We start from the raw sequence: 22,758 nt of genomic DNA, 5'->3' as shown, positions 1-22,758 counted from the left end.
TATCTTGCAAGTCTATAGTCACCTACTATGTTTTATGATCCGGCAACCCCGAAGTGATAATAATCGGGACCACTCCCGGTGATGACCCTAGTTTGAGGAGTTGATGTATTCACTATGTGTTAATGCTTTGGTCCGGTACTCTATTAAAAGGAGGCCTTAATATCCCTTAGTTTCCATTAGGACCCCGCTGCCACGGGAGGGTAGGACAAAAGATGTCATGCAAGTTCTTTTTCATAAGCACATATGACTATATTCGGAATACATGCCTACATTACATTGATGAATTGGAGCTAGTTCTGTGTCACCCTATGTTATGACTGTTACAAGATGAACCACACCCGTCATAATTCTCCATCACCGATCCAATGCCTACGAGCTTTTCACATATTGTTCTTTGCTTATTTACTTTTCCGTTGCTACTGTTACAATCACTACAAAACCCAAAAATATTACTTTAGCTATCGTTACTGTTACTTCCATATTACTTTGCTACTAAATACTTTGATGCAGATATTAAGTTATCCAGGTGTGGTTGAATTGACAACTCAACTGCTAATACTTGAGAATATTCTTTGGCTCCCCTAGTGTCGAATCAATAAATTTGGATTGAATACTCTACCCTCGAAAACTATTGCGATCACCTATACTTGTGGGTTATCATGGCCCCCGACGACGCGTCCGCCCTCAAGTGGGCGAAGGAGGACTACGTCCGCGAGCAGGTGCACCACCAACGCCGGGCGTACCTGGAGCTCCAGGCCCATTGTCGCAGCCGCGAGGAGGGCGGCATCATCGTCCTCAACAACGACGAGGAGGATGAGGCCGGGCCGTCCAGCGCCCCGCCGCATGTCGGCGACCCTGGCCAGGGCTGCAGCAGGGACGGCGGCGGCGCAGGCGAGGCGCGCGACGATGATGACGACGGCGACGGCGGTGACTACACCCGCTTCTACAGGCTTCTCGGCATGTAGACGATGGCGGCGGCGACGGCGGTGGCTAGGCTTTTATTAGTTTGGCGTAGTTTAGGCGTAGTTTGCATGTCTTCTTTATTTTTTGTACAAATTTCAATGAAGTATCGCGGAGTTCGTGCAAAAATCGTCGAGTTTGCAAAAATTTGAACGGAATATCGCCGAACCCGCGGCGACCTGTGGGCCGACGACTGGGAATGGAGTCACCCACAGGGGCAAATGTAGCGCCGTTCTCCCCCAGGCCACTCTTTTTCGGCGCCCTGGGGGGCCGAAGAACTGGAGATGCTCTTAACCGCGCCCCCCGTATAATTCCGGTGACTCTACGGGTTTGACCTTTTTTGGTCAGACCAGAGCCTTTATAGTCGCTCCGGCCCGTAAATTGGCCCGAAAACAGCCCCCCTCACGCAGTATAACTAAGCGTTCGTGGCCGATATACGGGCCGAACCCTATCCCCGCGCTGCTGCAATCCCTTCTCTCCCCTCTCAATTTCTCGCCGCCGCCGGCTCCAATCCGCCGCCCAACTCCACCATGTGGCGTAGGACGTGGTCCTCGGGCCGCGGCGCCGGCGGTGGCGATGACCCCGATCGGAAGTGATGCGTCGTCGCTGACGCCGCGAGGAAACGGAGTGCCCGGAGGTACCTCGACCGAGGCCTTCAGCCATCGCCGTTGCTCCTCTGTTATGAAACGGAGGAGTAGGACCGCGCGCTTCTGTCCTCCGGCACAGGCAACTCCTTCGCAGGTGCGTCGAGCTCCCGTACGATGCTCATGCCAGTGCAAAAAGAGTCGGAGGAGCTCCTGCCGCTCCGCGCGGTGAAGAGGGAGCCGGAGCGGTGGGACAAAGGCGGACGCCTTCGAGGCCGCCATCCTCGCGCGTAGTGTGCGGGGGGAGGAGGAGGAGGTGGAGCAGCGCCGTCGATGGGACACCGACCTCGATAAAAACAGGGGCTCACGAAGGTGCAGGAGTTCCAGGACAACTTGGTAGTATGGCACTGCGAAGCCAAGGCGCATGACAACATCTAAATCGACCTCGGCTACGACGATGAGGACTGAGCTCATCCACCGCCACAGCATCGCCGCCGCACTTGGATGGCTACGGTGAGCCAAATTTTGGCATTAGGGTTAGGGCGGCCGTTGCTCCTCCGATCTAGTTTGTAAAATATCGACTATGTATGACTTTTGTATGATGATCAAGTAACTATGAACGCTAGTAGTTCTACTGGAGTAGTTCGATTTCTCACGCGAAGTTTTGATTTCAAAATTTACTGGTTCATTTAAAGTTTATGTTCTGCCGCGGCTGTTTTCGGCCCGTATCCGGGGCATGCCGCGAACTGTAAACACACTTTTAAGGTCCGCGATATAAGGAGTCTACTAGAGATGCTCTAACCGACGGAATCGACCCAGATTGTTGCTTCTCGATTGCACTACCAATTTTGGTTTGATTCTCGCTATTCTAAAGAAACAGATCAAATTCTTTTGGGGCTTATGATTATCGAGACCATGATTCTCCTTAATCGGGTGAAAAGAACTGGACCATTGGTGGTGGAATGAGCAAGCGGTACTGCCCATCCACCTCCTCACGAGCACACACCAGATGAGAACATATCAAGGGATACCGTCTTTCTTGTGATACAATGCTCCGAACCATCCTGGACCACTAGATCATGTTTGAATGAACGTGATGAATGCACACTTGATGGACAACTCCTCCACCGTGAAATATATAGAACACACCCTGGATCAGTGAGCCCTTTGCTACTTATACTAGTCTAACCAGCCTCAACTTTCATTGGCTGTCAAAAAAATAAGGGCTATGTTTCACTTCGTGGCCCCATTTGACTTTCACCTCTTGGTCTTTTAAGGCCCATTGATATTTAATTTAACATCCCCGAAAACATTTTTCACCTATATATAATTAATCGGGAATACCCGGTATTACTCGATATTCACTGAAACCCTTCCTGTGACCCCGGAACGCTTCTGGAACCTCTCGGAACTATTCTGAATATTAATGAAACAATTTCACATATATATTCTCATCACTCCCATCCTACTAACACTCAACAGATCATGATTACCTTAAGCTTGTGACCCCGTAGGTTCGGTAAATCAGAGACATGAATGAAACCCCTTCGTTCAATGACCGATAGCGGAACCGTGGACATCCATATCGGTCCCTATGATTACACGAATGATATTCGAGTGAACCTTTGGTTATCATGTGATGTTCCCTTTGTTCCGTGACACTTTACAAAACTCGGTGTGCATCGGTATCCTCCTGAGTTGTCACCATGCTCACTATACTGTTGCTCCCGTTACCAGTTTGTTCTTGTTTCTCGTTGACGTGTTCAGGCATCCCCGTGACATAGTCACCACTGTCTGACCAGACGATGATGGATGCAGTCACACCGAGGGATCCCTAAGAATATCTCTCTATCGCCAGAGGAGCAAATCCCACCCTCGAGCTATCCGGTCACTTGTCAAACTTCCCGGTGTACCTGAAAGTAGTCGTAATGATCACCTTGTTACAGATGATGTTTGAGCAACCCCAAAGCCCACCGTCCGATAGGAAGTGATCGAGACACTCTCATGGCCAGAGGAATTAAAGCACATGCTAACACTCTGTGTTGTAACAGATGATTTCAGACGATGTAGTCACAAAGTATAACAAACAAGAATTGGGTCGATTCAATATGATCGTTCTTCTAATGTCATCCCCTAAATGTTGTTTTAGGACTATTACTACACTTACCGATATCCTTTGATCCGAAAAACATGATTAACAACAACACTTGAGCCAGTCTTAGAGGCGAGACCGGGAACCTATTGTTTATCGTTTATCATTGCACACGTGCCTATGAATTTTTCACTGAATCACATATTACAGCATCATAGCAATTATAGCATGAAATATAAAATCTTAACTATGAATAGGGTAATATAATAATACAAATATTATTGCCTCTATGGCATATTTCCAACAGTCTCCCACTTGCACTAGAGTCAATAATCTATTTCATACTTTTAACTTTTACACCAATGGCATTCCGGTGTAAGTACATGTCTTGCTTGTGGTTTAGACTTCGTCCTATCGAATCTGACAACTTCAGATCCGTTTGTATCATTTGCATTTCTATGCATCCGTAATGCTTTCACATGAATACATAATTTATTTGAAACAAGCTTAGTATATATTGAATCACTGGCAAGACCTTTGATTCCTTAGATTAAGGCATAGACCACCATATGAGAACAATGTTCTATTTGCGTAATCATCTAGAAACCATACTAAGTTCATATATGAACCGTTGATTCATCACCCTCTATTGTTGCTTCTAAAGCGACAATATACTCAGCCTTCTATTATAGAATTCACCACGGTAACTTTCTTGGATAAATTCTAACTTGCTGTGCCACCATAAATCATTTAATTGAAATCGAAATTCGCTTGGAGCACCAATTGAAGTTTTTGTCGATGTACTACTTACATCAAACATGTATTCATGTAACTCTTTACAACAATCTCTTTATTCTCTCCATATGGGAGAAACATGTCGTTAATACTTAACGATATCTTCATTGTTGTCCTATGATCAACAATTTGCCCATACTAGTAAATTTACTCACAGCTTACTTGGAGTACTTGAACATATCTTGTTATTACAAACCATTGAATTGAACACAAGTGTGATTGAAATCATGTATTTCACTATTTAGTATTTTAAGATATCGATTCTTGCTAAGAACTCTTTCCATGTGACTTTGACAAGAAAACTCTTCTTGACATTTTTCATACTAAACTACTTTAGTACTCTGGTCAATATGTATTTAGGCTAAGCCCGTTTAGACACTATCATCTTCATAGATTATTATGTATAATACAAGGACTATATTGCCTAAGTACTTTGCTGAAAAACTATTTTCAATAAAGTCTTAATCCGTGTCAAGAAATTTATATAATTTCCAATCAACAATGTGTCATGCACACACAGTGTTTAGAAATATTATCATGCTCATACTTACTTTCTTGTAAGTACAAGCATTTTTGTTTCTATCGAAGAAATCATATTATCTGATCAATTCATCAAAATAAATATTCCAACTCCACTATGCTTATTTCAGATCATCACGGGATCTTTTGAAGTTTGCACACTTACTAGCATCCTCTGGATCAACAAAATTACCTTGGGCCGTATCAAATGTACATCCTTGGTTCTATTTCCAGCTCATGGGAATCATTTCGACATCCATCTGTTATATCTCATAACTAAAATATTTAATAATTGCTAATTTAATCCAAATTGACTTTAAGTATTATTATGATGAGACAATCTCGTCATAATCAACTCCTTGATCTTGTCATAAACTATTTGCAACAAGTCAAGCATTATAAACACTCATGTTGACTTTGACATGTTCTTTGTTTTGAAAGCAAGAGTGCTATATTCAATGGAGATTCATGACCATTAATTTTAGCTGGCACAGAAGATGGACTTGTGATGAGTCTAAACCTACGGATTATATGAACGGAGTTTCTACAAATGCTCAGGTTCATTTTGAGGGATCAGAGAGAGAGCAGAATATACTTGCATATTTATTTGTTTCTAAAATATTTTGAGACAAGATATGATGGGTATGCATATAGTTGATTCAACTCGAGTCGAGCACAACTTCTGTGTTGAAGCCATTTCTTGGCTCTTGCTATCTTGTGTGTTGAGGCCATTTCTTCCATCCTGCTACAGAAAAGATGATGTAAATAGGTAATGAAAATTATCAATAGTGAATTGTTTGTACACGAATCCAAACCAGTGAAAAGATAAACATATACTTACAAAATGTGCAACAGTCATCGAACTGGAAACAGTTGCGAAAGATAATGGCAGGCTCATATGCAAGAGAGATACATTAATATTGTTAATAGCTTCCCTCTCTCTACCTTTGACTGTAAAGTTCTTTTTAACGAGGCAAGATACTTGCAATTTTGATTAAGTAAGAAAAGAGTAAGAATTACCTATTAATTTTCGGCAAACAAAGTGGAAAACAGAACTGTAGAGTTTGGAGTTCAGCATTGGTTCTAAGTTATGAATCGGATGAATAAATAGCCATGGTCTTTGTTGACTGGTTTAGAGAATATGATCCAAGGGAAAAGGATGCTATCATATTGGCAATGGTATTTCTATCACAAAGATATGTTCCTCTTAGTGATCCTTCGATCTCGATAGACAAAGAGTAGGCAGCTTATGGACCTTCCAAATACAAACGCTGAAGTGAGTTTTGAGCAAAAGTATGGCTTACAAGTCGAAGAGGACACATGTGATATCTCAAGAAAGGCGATGAAGCAAGAACATACCACTCTGTATTGAAGCCACCTCTTAGCTCCTTCTATTGTGTGTGTTGAAGATACTTCTTGGATACTGCTATAGAACCAACACAATACTCCCTCCATTTTTATATACAAGGCCACAAACTCAGATTACAAGTACCAACATAAATTTTAATGGCTGCTTTGCAAGTTAGTTTTTGTTTTCGTCTACTTGCGTCATTAATACGCCACATGCATGCAAGGAATCTGAGTGGGGGGAAGTAGCTGACTCTCATTATGAATACATGCATGCAAGCATTAAACATGTTGCTAGTAGAAGAAAATATCATTAATTTTGCCTCAATTACTGTTGGCGGCCTTGTATAGATGCAAAATGTATATTCCATAGTGGACTTGTATAAGTAAATGAAGGGAGTAAAATGAAATGGAAAGTACCAATAATTTTCCTTTTGGTGATCCTTAGGTGTCCAAACGGATGTAGAATTATCGTGGATCTATGAATCTAGAGAGTAATGAGCAAGTCGTACCTTGAAGGCTCAACTTTTAAGGCACAACAGTCACGGATGTTGGTCCTTGAAGACGCAACGGTTGTGGACATTAGTGAATAGGAGGAACGACGATGGGCAGCCACGCACATTCGCCACAGGGGCGTCCAGGATTGAGGCGTTGGTGGTAGCTTCTAGGGCAGACAACGATCTTGACGCTGGATCTGGTACTTAGCTCTGCTACTCAGTGTAATTAACATGTGAAAGTGGAGTCATATAGCGTTCAAGGGTTTTTCTGCTTCCTCGTCATTTTTTAGAAGACTGATGCCGGTTCTTTCCCAAACTTGTGTGTGGGCTGCAGTCCATTTTCGCGTTCGTTAGCCATGTGATTGTTGGGGCCACGTGGAGAGAAATTGTTGATACGAGCACCAGTGCAGATTGGGTCATCACACACGATTAAAAACCACTGTCACAAACACAGTTTCAAACTGTCGCCTTGCAGTGGTGTGTGATAGGTGGTTGCAAAGCACACGGTTCAGAACAACCGTGTGCGATAGGTCGACCTATGAAGATATTTTTTTTCAAAGGGGTGACAAGATGCCACCCACAAAAAGACCACTGTCAAAAGGACAGATCACAAACAGTGTAGTTCGTGATGATGCAGCCAGCGGCCCTCCAGGCTTGGATGTTTTCCTTGACGAGAGCCATTAGGCAGGCGGCACTGCTCTTTGTGTGCTCAAACATCCTCATACTATGCTCCTTCTATGTTCTCCAATGGACTAGGATAGTGATCGTATCCAAGTTGTGTCACATATTCTTTGGAGGGAGTTTTTTGGCCTTAAGATACCAATTCTCAGTATCATTGGAGTCCATTTCTTGCATAGGGAAGTCTGTGGTCGTCCATTCATGGAAACACTGCCAGACCTGGTGCGTGAAGAGGCAGTGCATGAACATGTGAGTGCACGTTTTGGGGACACCAATGCAGCAAGGCAGACCGGGAAGGATGAGTTGCTCAGAAAGCCAGTTGTCAGGGGCGAGGCAGTGCTTGTGAACAACTAGGCACATGAAGAACTTAAACCTAGCAGTTGCCTTCGACTGGCCTGCAGATCGCATTAGCAAAGGCGAAGCAACGACTGGCCGCAAAGAAGAGGCAACAAGCACCATTGACCATCATGTGGACGCGCTAGCGAGAGAGAACAGTTTCTTGAGAAAGGTCCCAAACTCTGAATAATTGCACGACAAAATCACACCTGAGATATCTCTGATCAAGGCATTTTCGACAGCTGCCGCCAAGCCACAAGAGTCACAGACAAAGGAGAAGAGAGCCGGCGCGGCATCGGTGATATAGGGCTCATCCTTAAGCGAGAATCTGGATCCAGTTCCGTTCCCGAAACAGATGTAGAATTATGGATCTAAAAATGTAGAGAGTAATTAGGAAGATCATACCCGATCAAGATTGTGGAGGGTGAATTGGGAGAACGGTCGGCTATGACCCACGACCGTTAGTGGCAGGGGCATTAGGTCAAGAGGCAGCCAGGATTGAGGCGTCCACTCGACAGTGGATCTTTGGCTGCTTCTCACTTCTGTGTTGTCTAAGTTGATGTAACACGCGAGTTAGACAGAGCCCTTCTATAGTGTTTCAGGGATGCAGATCCTTTCTTTGTCAAAACTTGGTTTGTGTAGCCTGTGCTTGGGCCACCGGCATGGCGTTTCCTTGTTTGTTAGTCGTGTGCACATTGTTGGGCCCGCGTGAAGGGAAATATCTATCTTTTTGTCCCTTTTTCTTCTCCAAGATCCCTCCGGTCATTAATCCATATCCGCATCAACCCTTGGTATAGCAAACATAATGCATGACTAGAGGACACCACATCTGGTATTAGAGCCTAGACGCTCAACTCAGTATTATTTTCCTCGATGTCATTTCACCTCAATGTGGAAATGTCCGATCTTATTCAAATATAGGAGGTCTTCATGAAGATCTGTCTTGTTTCCGGAATATAGGTACAGAAATTCAATAGCGGTAGGATCAGGACACAAGTGATCTCTCGAGAAGGCAAGGAAGGAAGAACATACCGCGGAAAATGTCAACGGAGGCTGAGCACCAGGGAGCTCGTTTTCAAATTTCATTTTTCCAAAGTGCAAATATTTTGGATTTATTCGTGAACACACATACACATGTATACTATGTATGCGCGAAATTTCATAGCATTATACTTTCACATGTGGCATACAGAAAAAAGACAAATACACATTTTTAAACGGGCATTTTATTTTTGTTGTTGGGCTGGACTTTTTTTTGTACAGCCTACTAATCACAACATTTTTAAATGAAATTTAAAACGTTCTTGCGGAATACATATATGTTTCCATGGATTTTTTTCAGATCTTTTGAACTTCTAAATATGCTTTCTGATATTTTCAAAATACCAAGCTCCGTGGAGCTCGGCCTCCAAAAATCCGCACACAAACATACCGCCGTTTGTTCAAGCCACTTATTGGTCCAAATTCTCAGCAAAATCACCTACTTGGCAAAAATGATAGTGCTATAGGAGTGCGACAGCCGCAGATGACAAGGTTGAATCAAATTTTGAGAGCCAACCAACAAGAGATGGGCATGCAAACGTACCAAATGCTTGGAGCACAACAAACTGATGTCTCCAAGATGCAGCCTGGTCAGCTTACAAGATGGAATAATCAGCAGGGTGCTAGGCAAACAAGTCTATTATATACGCCATTCAAGGCATGTGAACTGAGCCAATGACACCACCTGTACAACAGATTCCCGGTGCTCCACAGAGCACTTTGCTTTGTCAGAACTCTTAGATTCCAGGTACTTCAGCTGCTTTATTTAACAAAAAATGTGAATGCCATAAAACTTCAATCATTATTTTCCTTTGACTTCGTTGGTTTTTCTCATGTTGCAGTGTATGAGAATATGATCTCAAGGAGGAATTATTTTGTAAGGTGAGAGAATCCTTCATTTTATACTCCCTCTGCATCAAAATATATGACGTAGGACTATATGTGTATTATTTGTTCTTATATCTATAAGTATATTCCTAATATGTGGTAGTTATGCATAGTTGCTTTAGTAAAGCCAATTTAGTAATTAAGGTTCTTGTATATGTAGTGGGATATTGTGTTTAATTGAACTTGTATTTCAATGCAGAAGCCTTAATAGCTGAATGACCAAATCAAGTTGATGATTTTTTTATGGTTTTTTGTTAAATTTGCACAGCTCATCCAAATTGTATTGTTGCAATATTTCATTGCAGATCAAGACTTGGAAAGATGCTTATTTTCCTCAGTTTTTGGAACTGGATCGTAGAGTCGTTCTTCCAGCACTAACAGAGGTCACTCGTCCTATTCCTAGAGATAAATCTTCATTCATTGATGATTTTTCACATCTCTGTCACTTAAACCCTTGGTTCCATCTCCATACAGGAACAATTCTCATCACTATCTGAAGCAAAAGCTAATCAATACAAACGCAAAGCAAATTTCAAGAAATCAATCATAAGGATACTGAATTTAATGTTGTTGCAGAAGAGTGATGTGCACGAGGATTTGAAGGCGGATCTCCCCAAGTATGAAAAATACATACATCATTTCCTGCCTCTTCTTGAGAGGAATAAAACTTGCCAAGCCAAGATGAGTACAGGATATCAGTTGCAGAATTGTGAAAAGCAGACTAAAGTCGTCAAGTTTACTGGCAATGCATCCCCAACCAGTGGTGGTAATAAAAGGTTGGTAAAAGCGATATTAAGATCAACTCTTCCTTTTGCTGGAATTCTATGTATTTTTTTAGATATATTGAATAGCTACATCTGTCAACAAAACATGTCATCCTTAATAGCTCAAATAATACTTCCTTTTTGTTGATAACATTGTAAAGTAACCAGCTTCATTAGCAATTATGCTTACCCTTACACAATTTATTTACTGTGTTTAGCCTTTTTCACTTGTAGTAGACAGCAAAAGAAACCAGCAGATGCAAGCATTTTGCAGTCAGGGCAAACAACTATGGCTAAAGCAGGATACCTTGAAGCGGGTGATAGTCTATAGCCCAGGAGACTACCACATAGAGACCAATTATAGAAAGAAGACAGTAGAACACCACCACCTCATGAGCAGAACAATGTCAACCCACTTGCTAGGAATGCCAAGTCCTTCCTTCTCTTCACCTAGATCATTGCAGTCTTGGTCCTCCAGTATGCTCGAGTCCTTGGGCCCCTCACCAGTTGCATATCCAGTGGTAGCATCACCCCGTGCTCCAGTGCCCATGATCTCAATGGACGTTGATAGCATAACTGCCTTCTTGATGAATGGCAACACAGCAGCACCACCACCACCACCACCACCAAAAGCAAATGGTTCTAACCAAGTAACTCCTACTGAACCAATAACACCAGCCTCATCACTTCAGGAAGACATAGAAGCTGGTCATGGAGAGGTTCAGGCGCGAGGTGGAGACGGAACACCGGTGACTAAGAAGCCCATCAACCGCCTAATAAATGCGGTGAGTGTACCACATGCTGAGATCACTCACAGTTCATGAATTGTTGCAATCACTTGTACTGACAGTTCTGTGCTTGTTTGATATGTAACCTCAGATAAGATCTTCATCGCCTCCAGTGCTACGCAGCTCTGCTAATTCAATTTGGTCTTTCCTCGGCATGAGTGACATTGTACCACATGGGAAAATCGGCACAATGTTGGATTCCAAATCCTCCTTGCAACAGCAGGGTGGATCTAATACTGTGAACAAAGTGAAGCGAGTTTTCAATCATACAGGGTCGCGATCTTAATCACTACCACTGGGTAGCATGGATGGCGGTTGCATGTCATTTGAGTGTGGGGCCTCGGAATCTGGATCAAGCGGTGAGGTAATAAACTTTAAGAGGCAGAAAGCATAGGTATAGCTCCTTCTATTTTGTGCGTTGAAGACACTTCTTGGCTCCTGCTATACCAACAACAGAATAAAATGAAATGGAACTCGGATGTTAACCGTGCTCAGGCTGGAGTAGTGAGAGAATGGGTGACCGGCCGGGAAGTTAGATGGTTTAGAATGAGTGCTCCACACTTGAGCAGTGATGAGGGGTTATTAGAGATTAAATCGTCAAATAAATCAAAATTTTGAAAAACACAAGGCTCTAGAAGTTCGATCGGGCCAGCCAAATTCAAACTGGGCCTAAATATTAGGCCGACAATGGCATTTTCCGGGCCCATCCAAGATGGCTGAAATTCGGCCACAATTCAAAACACTTACAACAACTCCAACCATACGACTCATTTAGTCTGCTCATGTCTGCTTGGGTAGCCACTAACAAAAACGCCGGCACAACGCACCGACCCAAACCCAAAATGTATCCGCTTCGGGTCCGTGCTGACGCATTTCAGGCCCAAATTTGGGCCGGCGTGGAAACGAAGCGGACGCACCGCTCGTTCCCTCGGTGTCCGCCGCAGCCTCACATTTAACGCCAACACTGAAAATAATTGGACACTTCCTGAACCAACTCCTGAGCCAACTCCGAAGAAAAGGGGTGTACTATTTCTCAGTCCTGAAGATATGCAAGAGGCAACGAAATCTATGAAAGAAAAGGGTATTAATGCTGAAGATGTTAAGAATTTACCTCCTGTTGAAGAAATACATGGTCTTAATTTACTGCCTGTTGAAGAAATATATGGTCTTAATTCATCAGCTATTGAAGAAACACATGGTCTTGATAACCCGACACAGGTAGTAAAGGTAAATTCTCTATATATATTTGATGAAGGTGATATTCCTCGTTATAAGTCTGCTAGACAATGCTTAGATGAGTTTGACAATTTTATTGTTAAACAAGAAAACTGCAATGCTTATGTTGGTAGACAATTGAAATACAATTCCGATATGCTTGAACACTTGAGTGATTATATGTCTAGAGTTAAGGGTGAACTTAAACTCATTAGTAAACATGCTTCTATGGTTACCACTCAAGTAGAACAAATACTCACAGCTCAGAATGATCTGCTCAATGAATTGAATAGTAAGAAAAATGATAATGCTGTTAGAGTTATGACTAGAGGGGGTAAAATGACCCAGGAACCTTTGTATCCTGAGGGCCACCCTAAGAGAATTGAGCAGGATTCTCAGAGAAATAATTTAGATGCACCTAGTCCTTCTAAAAATAAGAAAAAGGAAAATGATAGGACTTTGCATGCTTCTAGTGAACCTGTTATAGACACACCTGAGAATCCAAATGATATTTCTATTTCTGATGCTAAAACACAATCTGGTGATAAACATGAACCTAGTGATAATGTTAATAATGATGTTCATGTCGATGCTCAACCTAGTAATGACAATGATGTAGAAATTGAACCTGCTGTTGATCTTGATAACCCACAATCAAAGAATCAATGTTATGATAAGAGAGACTTTGTTGCTAGGAAGCATGGTAAAGAAAGAGAACCATGGGTTCAGAAACCCATGCCTTTTCCTCCCAAACCATCCAAGAAAAAGGATGATGAGGATTTTGAGCGCTTTGTTGAAATGATTAGACCAATCTTCTTGTGTATGTGTTTGACTGATATGCTCAAAATGAATCCTTATGCTAAGTATATAAAAGATATTGTTACAAATAAAAGAAAGATACCGGAAGCTGAAATTTCCACCATGCTTTCTAATTACACTTTTAAGGTTGGAATACCAAAGAAGTTAGGAGATCCAGGAGTACCCACTATACCTTGCTCCATTAAAAGAAATTATGTTAGAACTGCTTTATGTGATCTTGGAGCCGGTGTTAGTGTTATGCCTCTCTTTTTATATCGTAGACTTGATTTGAATAGGTTGACACCTACTGAAATATCTTTGCAAATGGCTGATAAATCAACTGTTATACCTGTCGGTATTTGTGAGGATGTGACTGTTGTGGTTGCAAACGTTACTATTTTAACGGACTTTGTTATTCTTGATATTCCCAAGGACGATAGTGTGTCTATTATTCTTGGAAGACCCTTTTTGAATATTGCAGGGGCTGTTATTGATTGCAACAAAGGAAATGCCACTTTTCATGTTAATGGTAATGAGCATACGGTACACTTTCCGAGGAAACAACCTCAAGTCCACAGTATCAATTCTATTGGAAAATTTTCATCGATTATTTTTGGAGGTTTTGAATTTCCTCTACCTACTGTCAAGAAGAGATATGATATTCTTATTATTGGGGATGTGCATATCCCCGTTGAGGTAACATAGTATTATTCGAAATTTCTCTGGTTTCATGCTATTCGGAATGAGTTTGTTAACAAGACCTGATCAACCTTGTTAGTGGATTCCTTTTGATGAGCATGAGATGGATGAAGTTAGAAGGCACAACCTTCTGTACCCTCCTTTTACTTTCTGTTATTTAGATTAAATAAAGTAAAATTAGTATTTTATGTCTGTTTTCTGAATTATCCATGCAATAAAAAATACCCCAAAAATAAAAGTTCTCCAAATGTCCCGAAAATGAAATATGATTTTTTCTAGAACATTTGAGAATATCTGGCACTGAGAACACAACAAGGGGAGCAAGCGCATGGCCACGAGGGTCCAGGGCGTGCCCACCCCCCTGGGCGCGCCCCCTGCCTCGTGGACCCATGGTGGCTCCCCTCCACTTATTCCAGCAACCACACACTCCTTCTTCCTTCCAAAAAAATCACCAACCGGCTCAAGCACGAGTTCTAGCTAATTTTGCTGCAATTTTCGATCTCCTTGCTGAAAGCACTTCTCACAAAACTGCTTTGGGGGATTGTTCCTTGGTATGTCACTCCTCCAGTGGTCCAATTAGTTTTTGTTCTAGTGCTTTATTCATTGCAAATTTGTGTTTCCTAGGTGACCATGTTCTTGAGCTTGCATGTCAAATTTATATGGTTCCAAGTAGTTCTAATGCATGATATAGGCTCTAGGCACTTGTAGGAGTAGTTGCTATCAATTTTGTAGAGCTTGGTTCACTTTTATTTGAAGTTACTAAAAATTTCAGAAATTTTCACGAAATGATGAAGAGATTTTTTAGGGGCTCTTCGAGCCGAAGCTCGAAGGATAAGCAAAGTGAAGAAGAAGAGAGGCCCAAATATAGTCTGCCTCGTACCGCGGAGGTTCGGCCGCGTGAATGGCCTTGCGATGATTTCTTGAGAACAGCCGGGATTTATGATGATTTTTATGAGTTGGCTGAGAATGCAGGCCTCGTCGATTTCCTCCGCGACCAATGTGAACAGTATCTCTTACTCATCAATACCTTTGTGGAAAATTTTCATTTCCATTCTAGGAGGTCACCACCTACAGTGGATTTTTATTTATATGATGGGTATAAGGAGATGACCCTTCGTGAATTCTGTGAGGTTTGCAAGTTACCTTTTCCGGGTTTCATAGAGGAACCACATCGTAACGATGTGGAGGGGTTTATTGATACAATTGCTGTAGGGGAAACGAGGAAGGTTTCCGACGTACGAATCACTAGCATACAGTTTCCTGTTCTACGTTACTTTGCTATATTTGCTAGTAGATGCTTAATTGGTCGCGGTAACTGTGGAAACCTGAGTGTCCCTGATATTATTATTTTGTGCCATGCCTTGTTTCGTGATGACACATTTAGTATGGGTGCTATTGTTGCAAAGGGTTAAATCTTAACCATAATAAGGGCCCCATCTTGGGAGGCATCTTCGCCTCACACCTCGCTGCATACTATAACATACCTATTAGGCATTATGAGAAAGAAGAAAACTTGTTGCCTTCTGTTTATCTAGATTACAAGATTATGATAGCGCATGATTTTATTGTTAAGAATAGGGAAAGGTCGCTTAAATACAAACTGTTATTTGATAAGAATCACCCTGAGACTATTACCTTGCCTGCTCCTTCCTTGTTTGATTTATCTGCAGGCTAGTATCTCGTTCCACTGGCGGCCATCCAGGCTTACCGGAACCCTACAGAGCTAGAGCCAGAGTCGGAACCACAATTTGATCCTCCACGACAGTTTGATTACCAGTGGGATCCGGAGGTAATTGCCAACCAGTGGCAATCTGAGGCTTCTTCACAGTACGACCCCAACTACAACTATGGATATCCGCCAAGCCAGCCGTGGCAATAGACCAACTTAGGCCAAAAGCCTAAGCTTGGGGGAGTACGTATTTCTCACTGACATTACATTCATGTGCACACACTCATTGCTAGTTGTCGGTGCTCATAGTTTTCACTGTAATATCCATGCTAGTTTATTTTCCTTTTCTTGCTTTCTTCTTGTGTGTTTGATAAACCTTAAGAAAAACTAAAAAAGAATTAGTTGTAGCTTTTGGCTAGCTTATTTTCATGCTGTAGTAGTAATAGTTAAATGAAAATCCAAAAAGATTTCCCGTTCTTCTTTTGCTTGTTGGGAGCTTTTCCGTGTAAATAGTTTTATTTCTTTTCTTTTCTTTGGGGGTCGAGAGGAGAGGACCATGATTAAAATGTTGAAGTGGCTCTTATATGCATTATTGTTGATTTAACCAAGAGCCCATATTATCTTGTCTTCTCCTTTGTATTGAATGCCTGCAGATTCCAGCTTAGTCCAATGCATGTGCATTATTATTATTATTCACGTTGTTCGGTCGTGCATGTGAAAGGCAATAATGACGATATATGATCAAATGATTGAGATGAGAGAAGGTGGTATGAACTCGACCTCTCTTGTTTTTGTAAATATGATTAGTTCGTCATTCCTGATTCAGCCTATTATGAATAAACATGTTTGCAATGACAATTAGAGATTATAGTTGCTTATGCCATGCTTAATTAGCTAGGAGTTTATAATGGTTTACCTTGCGTGCCAACATGCTATTAAAATGGTTGTGATGTGGTATGATAGGGTGGTATCCTTCTTTGAATGATTCGAGTGACTTGACTTGGCACATGTTCACGCATGTAGTTGAAACAAAATCAACATAGCCTTCATGATATTTATGTTCATGGTGGATTATATCCTACTCATACTTGCACTCAATGTTCATTAATTTTAATGCATGTTCATGACTGTTGTCGCTCTCTAGTTGGTCGGTTCCCAGTCTTTTTCTAGCCTTCACTTGTACTAAGCGGGAATACTGCTTGTGCATCCAATCCCTTAAACCCCAAAGTTATGCCATATGAGTCCACTATACCTTCCTATATGCGGTATCTACCTTCCGTTCCAAGTAAATTTGTACTATGTGCCAAACTCTAAACCTTCAAATGAAATTCTGTTTTGTATGCTCGAATAGCTCATGTATCAACTAGGTCTGTCTGTATCTTCCCTATTAGGCGGGTTATTCTCAAGAGGAGTGGACTCCGCTCCTCACTCACGAGGAAATGGCTAGTCACCACGATGCCCAGTCCCATGCTTTATGCAAATCAAATAAAAATAATTGCAAACAAAACTCCCCCGGGACTCTTGTTAGTTGGAGGCACTCGTTGTTTTGAGCAAGCCATGGATTGATGCTTGTTGGTGGAGGGGGAGTATAAACTTTACCATTCTGTTTGGGAACCGCCTATAATGTGTGTAGCATGGAAGATATCGCCATCTCTCGGTTGTTATGTTGACAATGAAAGTATGCCACTCAAAATATTATTTATCTCTCCTTTAAAATCGAGCTCTGGCACCTCTACAAATCCCTGCTTCCCTCTGCGAAGGGCCTATCTATTTACTTTTATGTCGAGTCGTCACCCTCTTATTAAAAAGCACCAGCTGGAGAGCACCGTTGTCATTTGCATTCATTATTGTTAATTATATTGGGTATGACTATGACTGGATCTCTTTTACCATGAATTACAATGTTTAGTTAGTCCTTGATCTTTAAAGGTGCTTTGCATTTATGTTTTGCGGTCTCAGAAAGGGCTAGCGAGATACCATCTTGTTATATCATATCATGATTGTTTTGAGAAAGTGTTGTCATCCGAGATTTATTATTATTGCTCGCTAGTTGATTATGCCATTGACATGAGTAAACATGAGACCTAAGTGTTATGATGAATACGGTTAGTTCATAATCTTTGCTGAAAACTTGAATGCTGGCTTTACATATTTACAACAACAAGAGTAAACAGAGTTTGTAAAAGTTTTTTCTTTATCACTTTCAGTTTATCGACTGAATTGCTTGAGGACAAGCAAAGGTTTAAGCTTGGGGGAGTTGATACGTCTCCATCGTATCTACTTTTCCAAACACTTTTTCCCTTGTTTTGGACTCTAACTTTCATGATTTGAATGAAACTAACCCGGACTGACGTTGTTTTCAGCAGAATTGCCATGGTGTTATTTATGTGCAGAAACAAAAGTTCTCGGAATGACCTGAAACTTCACGGAAATTATTTTTGGAAATAATAAAAAATACTGGCGAAAGAATCAAGGCCAGGGGCCCACACCCTTTTCACGAGGGTGGTGGGCGCGCCTGCCCCCCTAGGCGCGCCCCCTGCCTTGTGAGCCCCATGGAGCTCCACCGACCTCAACTCCAACTCCATATATTCGTGTTCGGGGAGAAAAAATTTGAGAGAAGGATTCATCACATTTTACGATACGGAGCCGCCGCCAAGCCCTAAACTCTCTCGGGATGGCTGATCTGGAGTCCGTTCGGGGCTCCGGAGAGGGGAATCCGTCGCCATCGTCATCATCAACCATCCTCCATCACCAATTTCATGATGCTCAATGCCGTGCGTGATTAATTCCATCGTAGGCTTGCTGGACGGTGATGGGTTGGATGAGATTTATCATGTAATCAAGTTAGTTTTGTTAGGGTTTGATCCCTAGTATCCACTATTTTCTGAGATTGATGTTGCTATGACTTTGCTATGCTTAATGCTTGTCACTAGGGCCCAAGTGCCATGATTTCAGATCTGAACCGATTATGTTTTCATGAATATATGTGAGTTCTTGATCCTATCTTGCAAGTCTATAGTCACCTACTATGTTTTATGATCCGGCAACCCCGAAGTGATAATAATCGGGACCACTCCCGGTGATGACCGTAGTTTGAAGAGTTCATGTATTCACTATGTGTTAATGCTTTGGTCCGGTACTCTATTAAAAGGAGGCCTTAATATCCCTTAGTTTCCATTAGGACCCCGCTGCCATGGAAGGGTAGGACAAAAGATGTCATGCAAGTTCTTTTTCATAAGCACATATGACTATATTCGGAATACATGCCTACATTACATTGATGAATTGGAGCTAGTTCTGTGTCACCCTATGTTATGACTGTTACATGATGAACCACACCCGTCATAATTCTCCATCACCGATCCAATGCCTACGAGCTTTTCACATATTGTTCTTTGCTTATTTACTTTTCCGTTGCTACTGTTACAATCACTACAAAACCCAAAAATATTACTTTAGCTATCGTTACCGTTACTTCCATATTACTTTGCTACTAAATACTTTGCTGCAGATATTAAGTTATCCAGGTGTGGTTGAATTGACAACTCAACTGCTAATACTTGAGAATATTCTTTGGCTTCCCTTGTGTCGAATCAATAAATTTGGGTTGAATACTCTACCCTCGAAAACTATTGCGATCACCTATACTTATGGATTATCATGGCCCCCGACGACGCGTTCGCCCTCAAGTGGGCGAAGGAGGACTACGTCCGCGAGCAGGTGCACCACCAACGCCGGGCGTACCTGGAGCTCCAGGCCCATTGTCGCGGCCGCGAGGAGGGCGGCATCATCATCCTCGACAACGACGAGGAGGATGAGGCCGGGCCGTCCAGCGCCCCGCCGCATGTCGGCGACCCTGGCCAGGGCTGCAGCAGGGACGGCGGCGGCGCAGGCGAGGCGCGCGACGATGATGACGACGGCGACGGCGATGACTACACCCGCTTCTACAGGCTTCTCGGCATGTAGACGATGGCGGCGGCGACGGCGGTGGCTAGGCTTTTATTAGTTTGGCGTAGTTTAGGCGTAGTTTGCATGTCTTTTTTATTTTTTGTACAAATTTCAATGAAGTATCGCCGAGTTCGTGCAAAAATCGTCGAGTTTGCAAAAATTTGAACGGAATATCGCCGAACCCGCGGCGACCTGTGGGCCGACGACTGGGAATGGAGTCACCCACAGGGGCAAATGTAGTGCCAGTTCGCCCCCAGGCCGCTCTTTTTCGGCGCCCTGGGGGGCCGAAGAACTGGAGATGCTCTTAACCGCGCCCCTCGTATAATTCCGGTGACTCTACGGGTTTGACCTTTTTTGGTCAGACCAGAGCCTTTATAGTCGCTCCGGCCCGTAAATTGGCCCGAAAACAGCCCCCCTCGCGCAATATAACTAAGCGTTCGTGGCCGATATACAGGCCGAACCCTATCCCCGCGCTGCTGCAATCCCTTCTCTCCCCTCTCAATTTCTCGCCGCCGCCGGCTCCAATCCGCCGCCCAACTCCACCATGTGGCGTAGGACGTGGTCCTCGGGCCGCGGCGCCGGCGGTGGCGATGACCCCGATCGGAAGTGTTGCGTCGTCGCTGACGCCGCGAGGAAACGGAGTGCCCGGAGGTACCTCGACCGAGGCCTTCAGCCATCGCCGTTGCTCCTCTGTTATGAAACGGAGGAGTAGGACCGGGCGCTTCTGTCCTCCGGCATAGGCAACTCCTTCGCAGGTGCGTCGAGCTCCCGTACGATGCTCATGCCAGTGCAAAAAGAGCCGGAGGAGCTCCTGCCGCTCCGCGCGGTGAAGAGGGAGCCGGAGCGGTGGGACAAAGGCGGACGCCTTCGAGGCCGCCATCCTCGCACGTAGTGTGCGGGGGGAGGAGGAGGAGGTGGAGCAGCGCCGTCGATGGGACACCGACCTCGATAAAAACAGGGGCTCATGAAGGTGCAGGAGTTCAAGGACAACTTGGTAGTATGGCACTGCGAAGCCAAGGCGCAGGACGACATCTAAATCGACCTCGGCTACGACGATAAGGACTGAGCTCATCCACCGCCACAGCATCGCCGCCGCACCTGGATGGCTCCGGTGAGCCAAATTTTGGCATTAGGGTTAGGGCGGCCGTTGCTCCTCCGATCTAGTTTGTAAAATATCGACTATGTATGACTTTTGTATGATGATCAAGTAACTATGAACGCTAGTAGTTCTACTGGAGTAGTTCGATTTCTCACGCGAAGTTTTGATTTCAAAATTTACTGGTTCATTTAAAGTTTATGTTCTGCCGCGGCTGTTTTCGGCCCGTATCCGGGGCATGCCGCGAACTGTAAACACACTTTTAAGGTCCGCGATATAAGGAGTCTACTAGAGATGCTCTAACCGACGGAATCGACCCAGATTGTTGCTTCTCAATTGCACTACCAATTTTGGTTTGATTCTCGCTATTCTAAAGAAACAGATCAAATTCTTTTGGGGCTTATGATCATCGAGACCATGATTCTCCTTAATCGGGTGAAAAGAATTGGACCATTGGTGGTGGAATGAGCAAGCGGTACTGCCCATCCACCTCCTCACGAGCACACACCAGATGAGAACATATCAAGGGATACCGTCTTTCTTGTAATACAATGCTCCGAACCATCCTGGACCACTAGATCATGTTTGAATGAACGTGATGAATGCACACTTGATGGACAACTCCTCCACCGTGAAATATATAGAACACACCCTGGATCAGTGAGCCCTTTGCTACTTATACTAGTCTAACCAGCCTCAACTTTCATTGGCTGTCAAAAAAATAAGGGCTATGTTTCACTTCGTGGCCCCATTTGACTTTCACCTCTTGGTCTTTTAAGGCCCATTGATATTTAATTTAACATCCCCGAAAACATTTTTCACCTATATATAATTAATCGGGAATACCCGGTATTACTCGACATTCACTGAAACCCTTCCTGTGACCCCGGAACGCTTGTGGAACCTCTCGAAACTATTCTGAATATTAATGAAACAATTTCACATATATATTCTCATCACTCCCATCCTACTAACACTCAACAGATCATGATTACCTTAAACTTGTGACCCCGTAGGTTCGGTAAATCAGAGACATGAATGAAACCCCTTCGTTCAATGACCGATAGCGGAACCCTGGACATCCATATCGGTCCCTATGATTACACGAATGATATTCGAGTGAACCTTTGGTTATCATGTGACGTTCCCTTTGTTCCGTGATACTTTACAAAACTCGGTGTGCATCGGTATCCTCCTGAGTCGTCACCATGCTCACTATATTGTTGCTCCCGTTACCAGTTTGTTCTTGTTTCTCGTTGACGTGTTCAGGCATCCCCGTGACATAGTCACCACTGTCTAACCAGACGATGATGGATGCAGTCACACCGAGGGATCCCTAAGAATATCTCTCTATCGCCGGAGGAGCAAATCCCACCCTCGAGCTATCCGGTCACTTGTCAAACTTCCCGGTGTACCTGAAAGTAGTCGTTATGATCACCTTGTTACAGATGATGTTTGAGCAACCCCAAAGCCCACCGTCCGGTAGGAAGTGATCGAGACACTCTCATGGCCAGAGGAATTAAAGCACATGCTAACACTCTGTGTTGTAACAGATGATTTCAGACGATGTAATCACAAAGTATAACAAACAAGAATTGGGTCGATTCAATATGATCGTTCTTCTAATGTCATCCCCTAAATGTTGTTTTAGGACTATTACTACACTTACCGATATCCTTTGATCCGAAAAACATGATTAACAACAACACTTGAGCCAGTCTTAGAGGCGAGACTGGGAACCTATTGTTTATCGTTTATCATTGCACACGTGCCTATGAATTTTTCACTGAATCACATATTATAGCATCATAGCAATTATAGCATGAAATATAAAATCTTAACTATGAATAGGGAAATATAATAATGCAAATATTATTGCCTCTATGGCATATTTCCAACAGTCTCCCACTTGCACTAGAGTCAATAATCTATTTCGTACTTTTAACTTTTACACCAATGGCATTCCGGTGTAAGTACATGTCTTGCTTGTGGTTTACGACTTCGTCCTATCGAATCTGACAACTTCAGATCCGTTTGTATCATT

The 22,758-nt window shown here is 43.1% G+C and overlaps 2 pseudogenes; both read left to right on the top strand.

Annotated features, from left to right (window-relative positions):
* The first annotated feature begins 659 nt into the window (after nucleotides 1–659).
* On the top strand, nucleotides 660–11,683 carry LOC123191291 (uncharacterized; annotated as a pseudogene).
* Nucleotides 11,684–19,330: 7,647 nt separating this feature from the next.
* Nucleotides 19,331–22,758, top strand: part of LOC123191290 (uncharacterized) — a 10,959-nt pseudogene continuing 7,531 nt past the window's right edge.

This window comes from Triticum aestivum, chromosome 2A, assembly GCF_018294505.1.
Source record: "Triticum aestivum cultivar Chinese Spring chromosome 2A, IWGSC CS RefSeq v2.1, whole genome shotgun sequence".
Classification (NCBI taxonomy): domain Eukaryota; kingdom Viridiplantae; phylum Streptophyta; class Magnoliopsida; order Poales; family Poaceae; genus Triticum; species Triticum aestivum.
Note: the sequence above shows the minus strand (reverse complement) of the source record. Positions and strands in the feature narration are given on the sequence as shown.